Below are 13,829 nucleotides of genomic sequence, written 5' to 3' on the forward strand. Positions count from 1 at the left end.
ATCATACCAAACTATCGAAGCAATAAATTAATTTTCTAAAAATATATATACTTATGAGAAATTTATGTATTAACGTGACTCTGAAAATGCAAATATAAGCATCGAAGAAACTTATTTTAACGTAATGTTCTGCAAGTACGGAAAACACGGTGTTCCGTACTTTATTCACATCGTTGAAACTGATGATAATCTGTATAGAGTTCAGAGCCATCAGAAAAAGTAAATCCTTGGAGCATAACAAGGTAAAAGACGAAGTGCTGAGAGATAAAGAAATAGATAGGCAAGAGAGATGGAGAGATGAAGAGAGAGAGAGATGAAGAGAGAGAGAGAGAGAGATGAAGAGAGAGAGAGAGATGAAGAGAGAGAGATCACTTTGAGAGAGAATGGGAAATGTCACTTTCTTGCAAGAGTCGTAATCGGACGTAGTTATGCGACTTAGTTTTTTCGTATGATATTATTTCTTATAAAATCTGCCACCAAGACTTAGAAGAAGCCTATCTATCTAACTAAATACGATTGCTCGAAAAATGTTAAGACTGCACGCGAATGAAACGAGGAGTGAAAGTGTACAATTGGCGCCAGTGCATCCTGCTTGCTCTTTAGTACCACCAATGCCTGCTTAAACCCAAGGACTTTTACGCCTACTACTAAATAACGTAACGAAGGCTCGGAGCGGCGTTGCAGGGCTTTGTAGCCGGCTTATACGTGTGCCGTCGGAGAGGTTAACGAGCAGACGGCTGACCCAGAGGGTGAGGTCGGGCGGAGATCCACGGTGGCGAAAGCGCGGCGCTCAACTTGGAAGAGTACGGAATTCTAATTAATGGAGGGGCAACTATCACACGTACCATCGAATTCGAGCTGATGGTGCGGGGTTGGTATCGTACGGGCATTCGGCTCTCGGATATGACATGTCCGCGATATAAGCGAATGCGCCCCGACTGCTGCGTACGTGTGCGCAACATGAATATATAACGTCTAGGGATTGCTGGTTGGCCGCTCGAGACTCCTATACCTACCTACATTGATTTCCATTGCGTCCAGCTTATCAGGGATTTTCCTACTCTCTCTCTCTCTCTCTCTCCCTCCCTCTCTCTTTATCTCTCTTTATCTCTCTTTATCTCTCTATCTATCTATCTATTTATCTATCTATCTATTTATCTATCTAACTATCCATATATCTATCTTCCTACCTCTATCTCTTTCAATCTCCAGCTCTCTCTCTCTCTCTCTCTCTCTCTCTCTCTCTCTCTCTCTGCTCTCCATATAGTGCCACACACTAGCCGCTGAAAATTTGGCTAAGTGCTGGATAGCTTTCTCTCTTGCTCACTCCCTCCCACGTACGATGTCTGTCTTCCTCGCATAGGATCCCACAAGTGGTGCGAGACTGCAAAGCTCTACCGATTTAGCCTCAACTTTCGAAACTAACTCCCTCCTCCAACTCCCTCTTTTCTATCCGTCTCTAGTGGCTGTCGATATATGTGCTTTGGGATTTTCGTTAACTCGTTACATATTCACGCTTTCGATCTTTCTTATTCTGGTCATTACTATTTTTCATTTTCACTTTAATCGATAGGCGTAACTCAACTTTTAATTAATTCTAAAACATTTTGAGGGTAAGAAGCGTAAATATTATACTCGTAGATTTTCATTTAAATTTACTATAATGTTCTTCGTAATGCCCATATTATGCCCGTAAAATGAAATAAATATGTAACTTAAGCATTTTAATGCTTTAATAACTTGAAAATAGAGATAATTTAAAAATGTGGTTACATTCTATTATCCTAAGAGCCTCTATTTGTTCGAATGCAGTGAAATCAGTCAATTACAAAGAGAGTGCTAGACGCATTTAATAATTTCATGTCCCAGCACTATCGATTTATTTCCTACTCGAATTCAATTCAATTATTTTATTGATTTAATTGAAGATTTATTGATATGAAATATGCCCATAGAGGTTACTATTCCTTTTAAAGTAATCATACAATTAACATTTAAGATTTAGTATGAATATCTTAAATGGGAATAAAAGTTCTTCGCTTGAACCTCAATTTTATTTTTAATTTAATTGTTCAAAATATCTCCTTGCTTACCAATTCAGCTGTTACGATATTCTTATTCAAACTTTAATATTTATGTATTAAAAAATTAAATAATACTTAGCAGTTTTATTAAATCAATTAAATTTCAATTGTATTAGTTATTAAAACACAAATTTCTTTAATCTTGAAATGCTCTTGCAGTTGTAATTTTAGACAATCAAGCTGAACATTGTTAGGCATTATTTTTAAGATTAAGAATAATTAACGTACGTTACTAAAAGTCGCTTCACCCAGCTTAAGTGAACAATTATATTCCAAATCTTAAATACATTTACGATATAAAACATAGATAAACTTGGTGAAAAATTTATCGTTGATTACAAATACAAAATACGTAACGTAAAAATATGAACCATAAGTTTTAATGAATTTTCTCATTCACCTGCTTATATCTATTTATGATATTTATAATGTTTATAATACGTAGGTATACCAAACTTTATTAAGCTTATATTAAATTTTGAAATATTCATTGAAAAATAAAAGCACAGAATACAAATAATTTAGAGACTCGTATATATTACATAAACAGATTAACTTAATTCAGTAGCATTTATTATTTTACTTACTGATTGAAGATAATTAAATACTAATTATATACTAATAAAGTTTATTACATTTGATACTAAATATTCGATATATGAATGTAATTTAACAAATTTAAAAAACGAAGAAAAATAAAGCTTTAAATATTAATCATAAGTATAAAGTTCTTATTTCATAAGCGAGTTGTTACGTAACTGCGCTGACACGTTACATGATACTCCTGCAATACCTACATCAGAGAATCTTGAGGAAACTTAGGATTCTCTTCAGCTCCTCTGGAGTGCTCATAGAAATTTCAAAATAAGTTTTAATAAAAAGCTCCGTAAAATTTCAAAGTTTCTTGAAAATTTTAAAAAATTGAAATAATTAGTCTCATCGCTCAAAAACATTTCTCTCTTAGATTAGTAACTTAACAAAATATAATTTTACGAGATAATAAATGAATTTCAAAATGTTAGTAGGAGCTTGTGAAGTAATAGTCGTAAAAATTGTTAGGTAATATTTCATTATGACATTGAAATTTAATATAAAAATGTCCTAATGGAATAATTTAAATAATGTCTTGATATTATTGAAGTGGCATGGACATTTAAAGCAGTTAGTTAATTTTGAGCTTTGCAAATTTTCATTACTCTTTACCATTTTTACCATAATTATTGAGATGATAAATAATGATTTAATGATCTAAGGCTCTATCGATTAATTAATATAACAATCTTAATATGGCATTTGTCTGAGATCAGACTAAAAGCTTCCCTGAGATGGTGAGGGGAGGCTTGCTGCGTTAGGGTCACTTGCTGATGGGTCTGGCAGCGTGTTGTGCCGAATGAGCTTGGCCTTCATCGAACTGAAATTGATCCGTACAGCGTTGGGAGGCCGAATGAGCTCTTTGTCAGTCTCGATGGCGTTACTCTTGAGGAGGGCAATTGTCCCATTTGTTGGCTAGCGAGTGTTTCTCCTTGTTTCGCTCAAGTAACGCATCGTAGAATTTATGATTTTATCGCTGATCTACCTCCACCGAGTGTATGAAGTGTAATTTGAGTGCTTCCATGAAGTGTGCTGAGATTGTAAGTATCAGCTGGTGTAATGAGATCGATCATGCTCATGGGGTAGCATGAGGGGGTGGTGTTTGAATTAAGTATGTTTGATGTATGAATAACTAAACTTGTCGTGATATAAGATGCTTAATGGAACTTGTTAAGTAATCATTTATGTTTTAATTGTTTAGGGGGGGGGGGCAGTAAAGGACTACTCACACACAGGAGTAATTAATGATGAGCCTTCGTGCTCTTGACGGAATTATTGAATGTAATTGTAGTCGATTATTCAAGTATTGTTGTCTGGCCTTGACAATGTGCTTAATGACTTGCGTCGCTTGAGTCGACTCTTATGGACCTGTACGGGGTCGAAGCGTTGGTTCGAGGGAGACCGTAAGTTTGCCCGCTCTGTTGATGTGCGTAATGTGACTAGTTTATTTATTAATGCAGATATGTATCTTGTGAGCTGCAGACAAGGTGTGTTAGTTTCTGCGTAATTAATGTCTCCTTTGATTACTATTCCAATTGACTTCACTACGTAACTCACTACTAAATCTGCCGATTTCCCTTTAATGATGCACACGTATATTATTTACTAGGCTGCAGAAGTTATGGCCACGTGTCGTTTTCACGGTATATACTAAAACACTGAGCGGCAATTACAGTTAAGTGAGTGCGAAGTAGGATCATTACAATGAGCCTCGTGAGTTGTGGTTGTTCAGGGAGAATGGCTGTGCGTTTTCTGTTTTCTGATATTGTTGTAATCGTTAGTCGTTCACCAACCCTTGTGACTCCGTGTGTGTGTCTGTGTAGGCGGTGTCTGTGCGGTGAGTGGATGGAATGCGTGTAATGAGGTCAGGTCTGTTATTTGCATTCTTACGTAATTCTTGGGCCAGGTGTACCTCTTGATTCAACCGTATCCACTGGGTTCTGGCCTGATTCATTCTTGCCTCATACTCATCGTGTGTAAGCTGATTTGTGGAAGGGCGTTTTCCATTTGGCATGCGATGAGCCTAATGCATGTTGCCGTTATTCTCAGTAGTTCGATCAGATTTTGGTAATAGTGCATGTCCCAGTCGTATTCTGAAGTTTGATCGTGGCGATTAACGTGATGCTTATTACCAGCAGGGCTTCCTGGTCGCATTGGTCCTGGTCGATCAGTTGCGTTGGTCACGAGTCTGGAGTTAGTGTCCATGGAGGGCCAGTCCACCATAGAGTAAGCTTTAAGTTGTTGGGTGGTGAGTCCTCTGGATGCGCAGTCGGCTGTACTTGAGTTTCTGGACACATACCTCCATTGAGCTTAGGTTATGAGTTCTTGCATTTTTGTGACTCTATTGCAACCAATTCTTTTCATCGTGATGGGTGGGCATTGATCCAGGTTAGGGTTACTCGTGCGTCCGTCCATGGATGTGGCCTTTATCTTTAGGTTCAGTTTACGGATTGTTCTGGTTTCGGTGGTGCCTTAATAGCAGTCATTGCATCCACGTTGGTGAAGTGCCATTTGCAACAGCGAATCCGCTTTGTTTTGCTTGATTGTTTTGCTGTGCCCACTAATTGGCTTGGATTGTGTGTTGATTACAGACTCACCTTGCTACAGCAGTGGCTAGTAATGTCATTGGTTGCTGGTGCTCGATTGCACTGGTGTGGTATCTGGTGCGTCATGTAGTAATGACTAGTGTGCCTTGTCGCGTACGTAGCATCCTTTCTTGGCTAAGCATGGCTGTGACAGATGATTGTCCAGGCAGTTCTGGCATCGCCCCTTTTCTTTGATTACGTCCAGTCTCTGTGTGGGGCTGAGCTCCTTGTATTTTCTGCATCTCCAGATAGGGTCACGTTCCTTGCAGTGGAATCAACAATTGTGATTTTACGTCGTCTGTCCTGCTAGTTGAACCTGGTGGTTCGTGCGTGGTGGATGATTGGCACAATCATTCGAATCTTTTTTTCGGGTGTATGATGCTGGGCTTGTTTTATTGACGATGGAATTCCTTGTGTACTTGCCATTGTTACATTTTCTAGTGCTTCCAGTTTTGACATTACGAATTGATCGAATTTCTCAAATAGTGGACACGAATTGTCTTCTAGTGATTGTTCCCAGTCTGTTATCAATTGTTCGTCTTATTGTAATAATGCCACGTGGAGTAGTAGTGCGTCCCATGCGTTTGCGACATTATGTTGCTTTAGTGATCTTCGTAGCCCACGTATTTTTCTCATTAGGGTCGACGTTTCCTCCTACGACTCCTTTCACTCTTGTTGTTGATCTTGGGAATAGGGATGTCTGGGAGATACGTCACTCCACGAGCTTCTGCTGGCAGTATCCCGTCATCAGCAATTGAAGTCATTGGTGTGCTGGTGGTTGTCGACCCCAATTCTTGAGACATGATTAGTGCCGTGGCCTTGGTATGGCAGACGGAATCTTCTATCATGGCGTTCCTTGTGAAGTACTCGTGTGATGTGCCTGACAATGGCCAGCTATTTACTATGGATTTGTGATCCATCATGAAGTTGTTGTGTGTCTCATCGATTTTGTTTTTCACTGCTAATACCTCGGGCAGGCTTATAGTTGCTCTGTCTGCATTAAGGCTGTCAGTCAGTCTGCGCATCGTCTCGCAATGCGGGCCCATTGTGATTGGGCAGTCATGATTTGTTCACCAGTTAATTTTTCCTTGTTCGCGCTGCGCGTGGTGACACTTACTGACTCCTTAATTTCCTTTTTGTCCTGAATATACATGTTGATATGATAGAGCAGTAAGGTTTAAATACGGTGGTGAAGAGTCTCTCTCGTAGTCAATGAACTGCGTACTGCACTATTATCCTTATGTTTGGTAATGTCGGATGTATGCACCGATTTCCACTTATCCGGCTCGAAGGGCCAAAATGTCTGAGATCAGACTAAAAGCATCCCTGAGATGGTGTGTGGGAGGCTTGCTGGCAAGTGGAATGGACAATGCAATAATTCAACACTGCCTTTGTATGAGTTGGTTTTCCCTTTATTAAATGTAATGGTATAATAAATAATCAGTGGTCTATTGAGATGGGATTGAATGAATGATAGAATGAATAGGTGAGATTTTCTTCAGGTAATATGAGTGATGATAATCTTGTAAGTGTATTCTTGATGGGGCGCGTGATTCTCCTATTCGTGGTTGGGACTCGTAGTGGTAGTGGGAGATGCGCTGATAAAGTGTAATGATGCCGTGAAGAGTGTCACGGTGTGAACGGGGAGTGTTGACGCCACCGATTGCCGCTACCAATAAGCTGGAGAGGCCTGGATGGTGGCATTGGTGTGTGACGTCACTGATAAAGGGCAATGATGATGCCGTCGTCTAGGTATTGCTGCTTATTTAACTCACAGAGCCGTGCGTTAGTGATTCGTAAGAAGGTGTGTAATAGCGCAGCTTACGTGTGGAGTCGATCTAGGTGCATTGATGGTACGTAAGGACGTGTGTAATAGCCTGACTTACGTGTAGTGAGGTCGATTCGTGTGATGGTACTGGGGGACTATCTCTGTAGGTGGGGGGCGGTCTGTGTGAATTGAAGGTGATCTCTGTGCAAGAGGCGTTGACTTGTAGAACGGTAATGTGTGAATTGAAGGTGATCACTGTGTAAATGGTGTTGACTTGTAGGACGGCGATTCCATCTTGATGACTGCTTGATTGAACTAGTAAGAGGACGAGAGCGTCAAGCGCGTCTCCTTAAATATTATGGTACAGGCTTGCGATTTCAGTGAATTCTAGATTGCTCTTGTCATGCCGATAGTTGAAGTGACGTCACTAGAATCTAGCCTTGGAGAGTTCGTCGGCCCTTGTTAGTCGGAATTGTAATGTAAAGTTGACTATTTGAGTATTGAAATTTTCCGATTTCGTAGAATCCTGTTTACGACTGGGCGCGCAATATTTTGACCTAAGTAGGTGTCATTACCTCTCCCACTTTGTTTACCGCGTAAAATGCTGCAATCCGTAACAACATTGTTAAAATTGCCTGGCTCATTAGTTCTAAGGCAATAAAATATATAAGAATTTATAAATATTTGTATGTGTAACCAACTGATTTACATCGTTAGAACTTACAAGTACCAATAATTAGATCAAACAATCGTGTTTTAATTAAGATAGAAACGAATTTTCCTTTGCTTTAAATAAAAATCAAATACGTCTATTACAGTTTATTGCGAAGACGAGCAAAGATTCATGCCTTTATCAATCCTTATTCACCACGGTAAAGTCGGAAACTGATGAGACATTTCAAGGAAAATCTAAGGTCATCACTCTGGACTTGACGGTTAACCACGTGACCCTTAGTTTTCTATTGTTTTACCCTCTGTATAAGTTTATTTTAGTGTTTATCATACGACTTTTAAGAATCCATATAAGAGTACATTAATTAATTAATTTTTTTTATTTTCTTAAGTCTACATTCATAATTCATTAGAATATATTTTATTTATTGTTGCCGCTAACTTATTATACTATTAATTACTGATACATTTCAATATAATTAATTATTATTACTACTTTTTTTTACAAAATATAAATTTTTAGATAACTAAACATTGTATTAATAATTATTTTTCATATTTCTAACTTATAGACTAGCGATCTAAATCTACTAAGTTATTATTCGTTTAAATTTTCTATGATTATAATATACCCTGGATAATACACTTAAAAGTTCGAAGAAAAGTAAATAGAGAAAATTTCACACAGTGACACATGTAAGTATATTTTGTTTGATAGTGGCTTTGTTCCTTATTGCTAAGTTTGCTTAAAATCTTTATATCTAAAAGTATTAATTAATCATTTATATAATATTCATTTGTTTTAATGAATAAGTAAAATACGGCTTGCACAAAGAGGATTAGTAAAGTAATATTATCTTCTAAGTAAGGGAAAGCAATTGAAATGTTAAAAGTGGCTAGTACAGAATCACTATTTTAATGTATTTTTTTTTTTTTTTTTTTTTTTTTTAATCTACAATACGTTCCTTCTTATTCAGATATTTGTTGTCACAATGTTCAATATATCAACTGCTTAGTAATCGTTGAATTGACGGGTACAAGCGGTTTGGTCGTCCAAATTCTAACTTTATGTTGAACTCCCGTTTTATGAGACATTTTATTTCAGTTCGGCATTAATGTGAAATATTGGTGAAGCGTAATAAAGAGAATTTATAGCTATTTCTGGATTCCATTTACCACCGCTTTGTTTTTCTTTTCTCCTGTCGTATTTATTCTTTGTTCTTTGTTTTTTACCTTAACATTTATCTATCTACGATTATCTCTCTCTTATTATTGACTGCCTATAAAATAATGCAACATAATCATTATACTTATACTATAAGGTGGCGGAGAATAAAAACTGAGAATAAAAATTGAGAAAAGAAAGCTTCTTTATAACTAAACTAAGCGAACATTACGATATACTTCTATTCTACTTATGATAAGATCCAAAAATTTGTACAAAATTTTCATTTCTATTTTCGTACTGTAACATAAATTATGTGGATTAATAGTGTAATAATTTTTTTTTAACGTTACATTAACTTTCCTTTAAAACTCCGATAAATTAATTACGATAAAAATTACAGTAAATTCAATTAGTGCATTTGAAGTAAGATGTGCACAATTTTTTAATACTTTCTGGACAAAAACATTTCCAAAATTTCTTATTTTACCCAAGTATGGGTAGGAATTATTTAGGAAGTTCTATTTCAAAATAATAATACACGTTATGGTATCTTTTACACATTGAATAGTTTTTGAAATAAAGCTTATTTCATATTATTTCACTGTATGACAATGCTGCTCATTCGACTGTTTTTAAATAAAATTGTAACTTTAATAATCAACTTTCTAAGGAATTTTATAAATTCAACATTTTGCTTTACAATTTTATAGTAATAGCATAAATTACACACTAATATCTAATATAATATAGTATGTAGTACAATTTAATTATATTAAAACAATACTTTTCATATAACTTGTAAAATAATTAGACCCTTAATTAACATTAGGTGACTTTTTCATTATATTTATATTTGCACTATACTTTTCTATTATTTTTTGTTTTATCAATTACATGATGATAATATAAATTTTTGGTATCATATTTTATTTATATCATATTTATGGTATCTATTTTTTTAACAAAATAAGCCATTAATTTTTTAAAATATATATATTATTTCTTTCATTTCTATTGAATTCACCATTATTTTTATTTGATGGATGTTGAATAATGGAATCGTAGATGATTGATAGATATGCAGGTACATTCTTGTTTCAAAATTACATTAATAAATTTTCGTCTGAATTCTATAGGACTAAGTTAATAATTTATTTAGTAGTTATACTTTTATCATGGCTAATAATTGCATATAAAACCAGTTTGAAGTTGAACAATAATTGTAAGACTTCTTTGCGTTACGTTTCATCGGAAAGTATTTATACAAAATGCAATTTTTATTTTATGTATGCAGAAATGACTAGAGCGAACAATTCGCGAATGTAAGGAAGGAAAAGCAAAGGGACTGTGAAAGATTTTTATTTAACTTAAGGGAAGCATGGAAAGCAGTGAGCTTCCAAATAAATAGGTACAATAATAATTCGTACGATTGTCCGAGAAAATCCGGATCACCGAGAGCACAAAGAGTGACTCCCGGAGTTTTTCAGCATTTCTGCAATTACCCATTCAACCTTTGCCTCTACCTCCGCTCTCGATCATTCTTTCCTTGTATCGGTCTCTCTCCCTCCCCCGTATCGCATTTACTCGCTTATTCCCTTTCGCTCTCTCTCTCTCTCTCTCTCTCTCTCTCTCTATTGCCCGGTATCTCTCAATTCCTCTACAACTTTTACAAACGATACATTAATACAGAACCACGAGTTCCACGGCGTCGCATAGAGCTGTTTTCTTAAAAGCTCCGTCGACAATAAAAGTAAATTTATGGCGAACGATTACGTTCATAAATAACCAGAAAATATCGCAATTCCCGCCGTTGCCGCCGTGGCCGCGACATAAAGTCGCAATCGTTATTCCAGTTTATTCCGCATTACTCACCCCTTAAACAGCACGCATTTTGCCTCCCATTCTCCCTCCTTACCCTTACTATCACTCTTCGTCTCTCTCTCTCTCTCTCGCTCTCTCTCTCTCTCTCTCTCTCTCTCTCTCTCTTCCCTTGATAAATTTACGAAACATTAATAATAATTATAATTCGTAGCAGCAACCGTGCTCCAGCTACAGCTTTGCCCTTAATAATTTATTCTCTTTTCGCTCCTACTCTCGCGCGTATATACATATCTATACACCTTTATGATAACCCTATAAACTCCGTCAAGAAAGAGGAAGGGAGGGTAGAAGCGAGAGAAACAGAAGAGAAGCTGCGCGAAGTTAAGATGGCGTTATAGAGGCCATTATTACTCCGTAGTTGTTCCATATAAGTGAGAACGGAGTTGAGAAAGACGAGAGAAACTAGTTTTCTCCTTCTTGCTCTCTTGTATACGAGACACGCAAGCTTAGGTCCGCGATCTTTCTCCACTCGCCGTTCCTCTCCTTGCTCCTTCTTATTTACTTCTACTTTACCCTCTTGCTTAGTGTACTAACATCTCAAGGAACGCTACCATAGCAATACTACTCATCGTCGTTTAACGCGGACATAGTCCGAGCTGATCCGCGGCGTTAAGCGGAAGCGAATTCCCGGGAAGGGTAATTGAGCTTGTCGTGCTGTATCGGCGGATGCGTGGAAATTTGAAAATTGCCGAGTCGTGAGAAAGAGCTGAGTTTCTTTCGAATCGGAAACTGTTGGAGAAATTTTTTAAATAAAGCAACTACCTTCTTATAAGTACATTTAAAGAACAAATCGACCATTTCACTTTTTATTAGCTCACATTCTCGATAGATATTGAACGCAGAAGAGTTACAATACATTTCTCAATAAATTTTAAGTTAAAACACAGAAAAGCTCTTACTATTTACCTTCAAATATTATTCAAATATAATGTGCTAAACAAATTCAAATATAATTTAGACTCTATTAAATGAATAATAAATTATTTTACACTTATTGCGATGTAATATGTATTGTCGCGTATGTGAATATATTAGTGAATATTAATTTTATAGTCGAAGTCTAAATGATTTATGTATAAATTGAATATCGACATTACATATTTTTATATAACTAGCGGGTATATTGTATAACGTATTTTATTAAATATATAATTAATATCTTTCGGTTATACTTATAAAATATTATTTAACTAAAAACAGAATAATAATAATTAATAATAATAATAATAATAATAATAATAATAATAATAATAATAATAATAATAATAATAATAATAATAATAATAATAATAGTATAAAATTTACTAAACAAATTAGAAAAATTAATGGAATAATTAATAAAAATGAAGTATGCTAAGTGAGGTATTCTGAATTAATATATTGTAATTGATATTTTCAAAGACATTAACTATAGATATAAAAAAAAAAACAAAAACGCATTATTTCAAAAAATTCTGTGGCTTTTAAACAGTAGTCAGTATCTTTTACAATACTTTTGGCTCAAATGAAAGATTGAGAGAGAAATACAGGCATAGATACAATGTGCATGTGCATTCGTTTACACGCACATACTCACGAGGACAAAGCACGTACATGTAGACGCGTAGAGAGATCATATAATAAATGTATATATATGCGTGCGCATGTGCCTCTGTGCGTGTGTTTGTCTGTCTGTCTGTCTGTCTGTCTACCTCTGTGTGTGTGTGTGTGTGTGTGTGTGTGTGTGTGTGTGTATGTAGAAATGGCATTTGAGTTTGCCCTTATTTTCTTCCCCCCTTTCTCTCGGCCCTCGTCTCTTTTTTCCACTCCTTTGCTTTCGTTCGGTCTCTCTCATTCTCTCACTCTCTCTCTCTCTCTCTCTCTCTCTCTCTCTCTCTCTCTCTCTCTCTCTCTGTTTTCGTTGTCTAAGCGGCAACTGTTTTCTCTCTCTTATTTGGTGTGCATCCGAGAACCGATCCGTTGTTGAACGACACGTTATCGCGAAAATGCGAGGATAGGCGTGTTTTTCTCTTTTTATTCGATCGTATATAGAAGAAAGGAGGGTTCACTGCCCGTTCACTTTCTGTGTCTTCGCACGAAGGAAAAAATTCCTCGTTCAGAGTCGTATAGTCTGGAATAAATAGAAATTTAAGCGATAAGTATAGGAGAAAAAAGTCTGAATACCGAGTGCGCTTCTGCTTCTCTCTTTTCTCAACCTCGATTGTCGCTCGTTTTGCTTCCGTTTTCATGTTATTCGTATTCTCTATCTTTTTTACTATTCTTTTGTTGCCTTTATTTCTTTTAATTCAATTTCAAGGCATGAAGGTAGACAGAAAAAGGGATAGAAGGAATTTTTCTTTAATTGGTTGTCTTCCCAAATGAAACTCTCCACATACATTTGTACTAGACAAATCTCATAATACGATTATTGATATCACGGGCTTTTTAATTTATTTCCATTGGATAAAATATTGTCTTATATAAAGGAAATATTAATTAACTATCATTAAGCATCTATTTTATTAAACTAATTTCAACGTAAAATTTTTTCGTATTTTACGTTTTTTAATAGAAGTAAATATAATAATATTTTATCAATCAGTTTAAAATATTATTTTTATAGAGGATCATTCAAAATAAACATTCGGATAAAATACTATTATTATTATAAATTTGATAACTAAATATCGTTCGTAATATTGTGTTAGTGAAAAATTCATTGCGATATTAATAATTAACTAGTGCTTGAATTATATTATCAATCAACAAAATACTAATAATCCATTTTTAAAATGTCTTCTTTTATTTAAAACAAACAAAACAAATGATATTAATTAATAATTTAAAAAGAAATTGTTATATTGAAGATAATATTTCATAGAAGCAAATTAACAATGATAAAAATATTATTATCATTATCAGTTAAATTTCTTGCAATTGTAAAATTCATGGTGTAATATTCTTATTTACTATATAAACCGATAACTATAAGTGGGCCCTGGCTTTCTATATAGTTTATTAGTTTTATTTAATTTTATGTATCAATATATTATACTATTGAGTGATTAATGAAAGTGGACAGGGAAAAAAAAAGAAAGATT

Source organism: Ceratosolen solmsi, unplaced genomic scaffold (assembly GCF_000503995.2).
Source record: "Ceratosolen solmsi marchali unplaced genomic scaffold, CerSol_1.0 scaffold2, whole genome shotgun sequence".
In the NCBI taxonomy this organism is placed as follows: domain Eukaryota; kingdom Metazoa; phylum Arthropoda; class Insecta; order Hymenoptera; family Agaonidae; genus Ceratosolen; species Ceratosolen solmsi.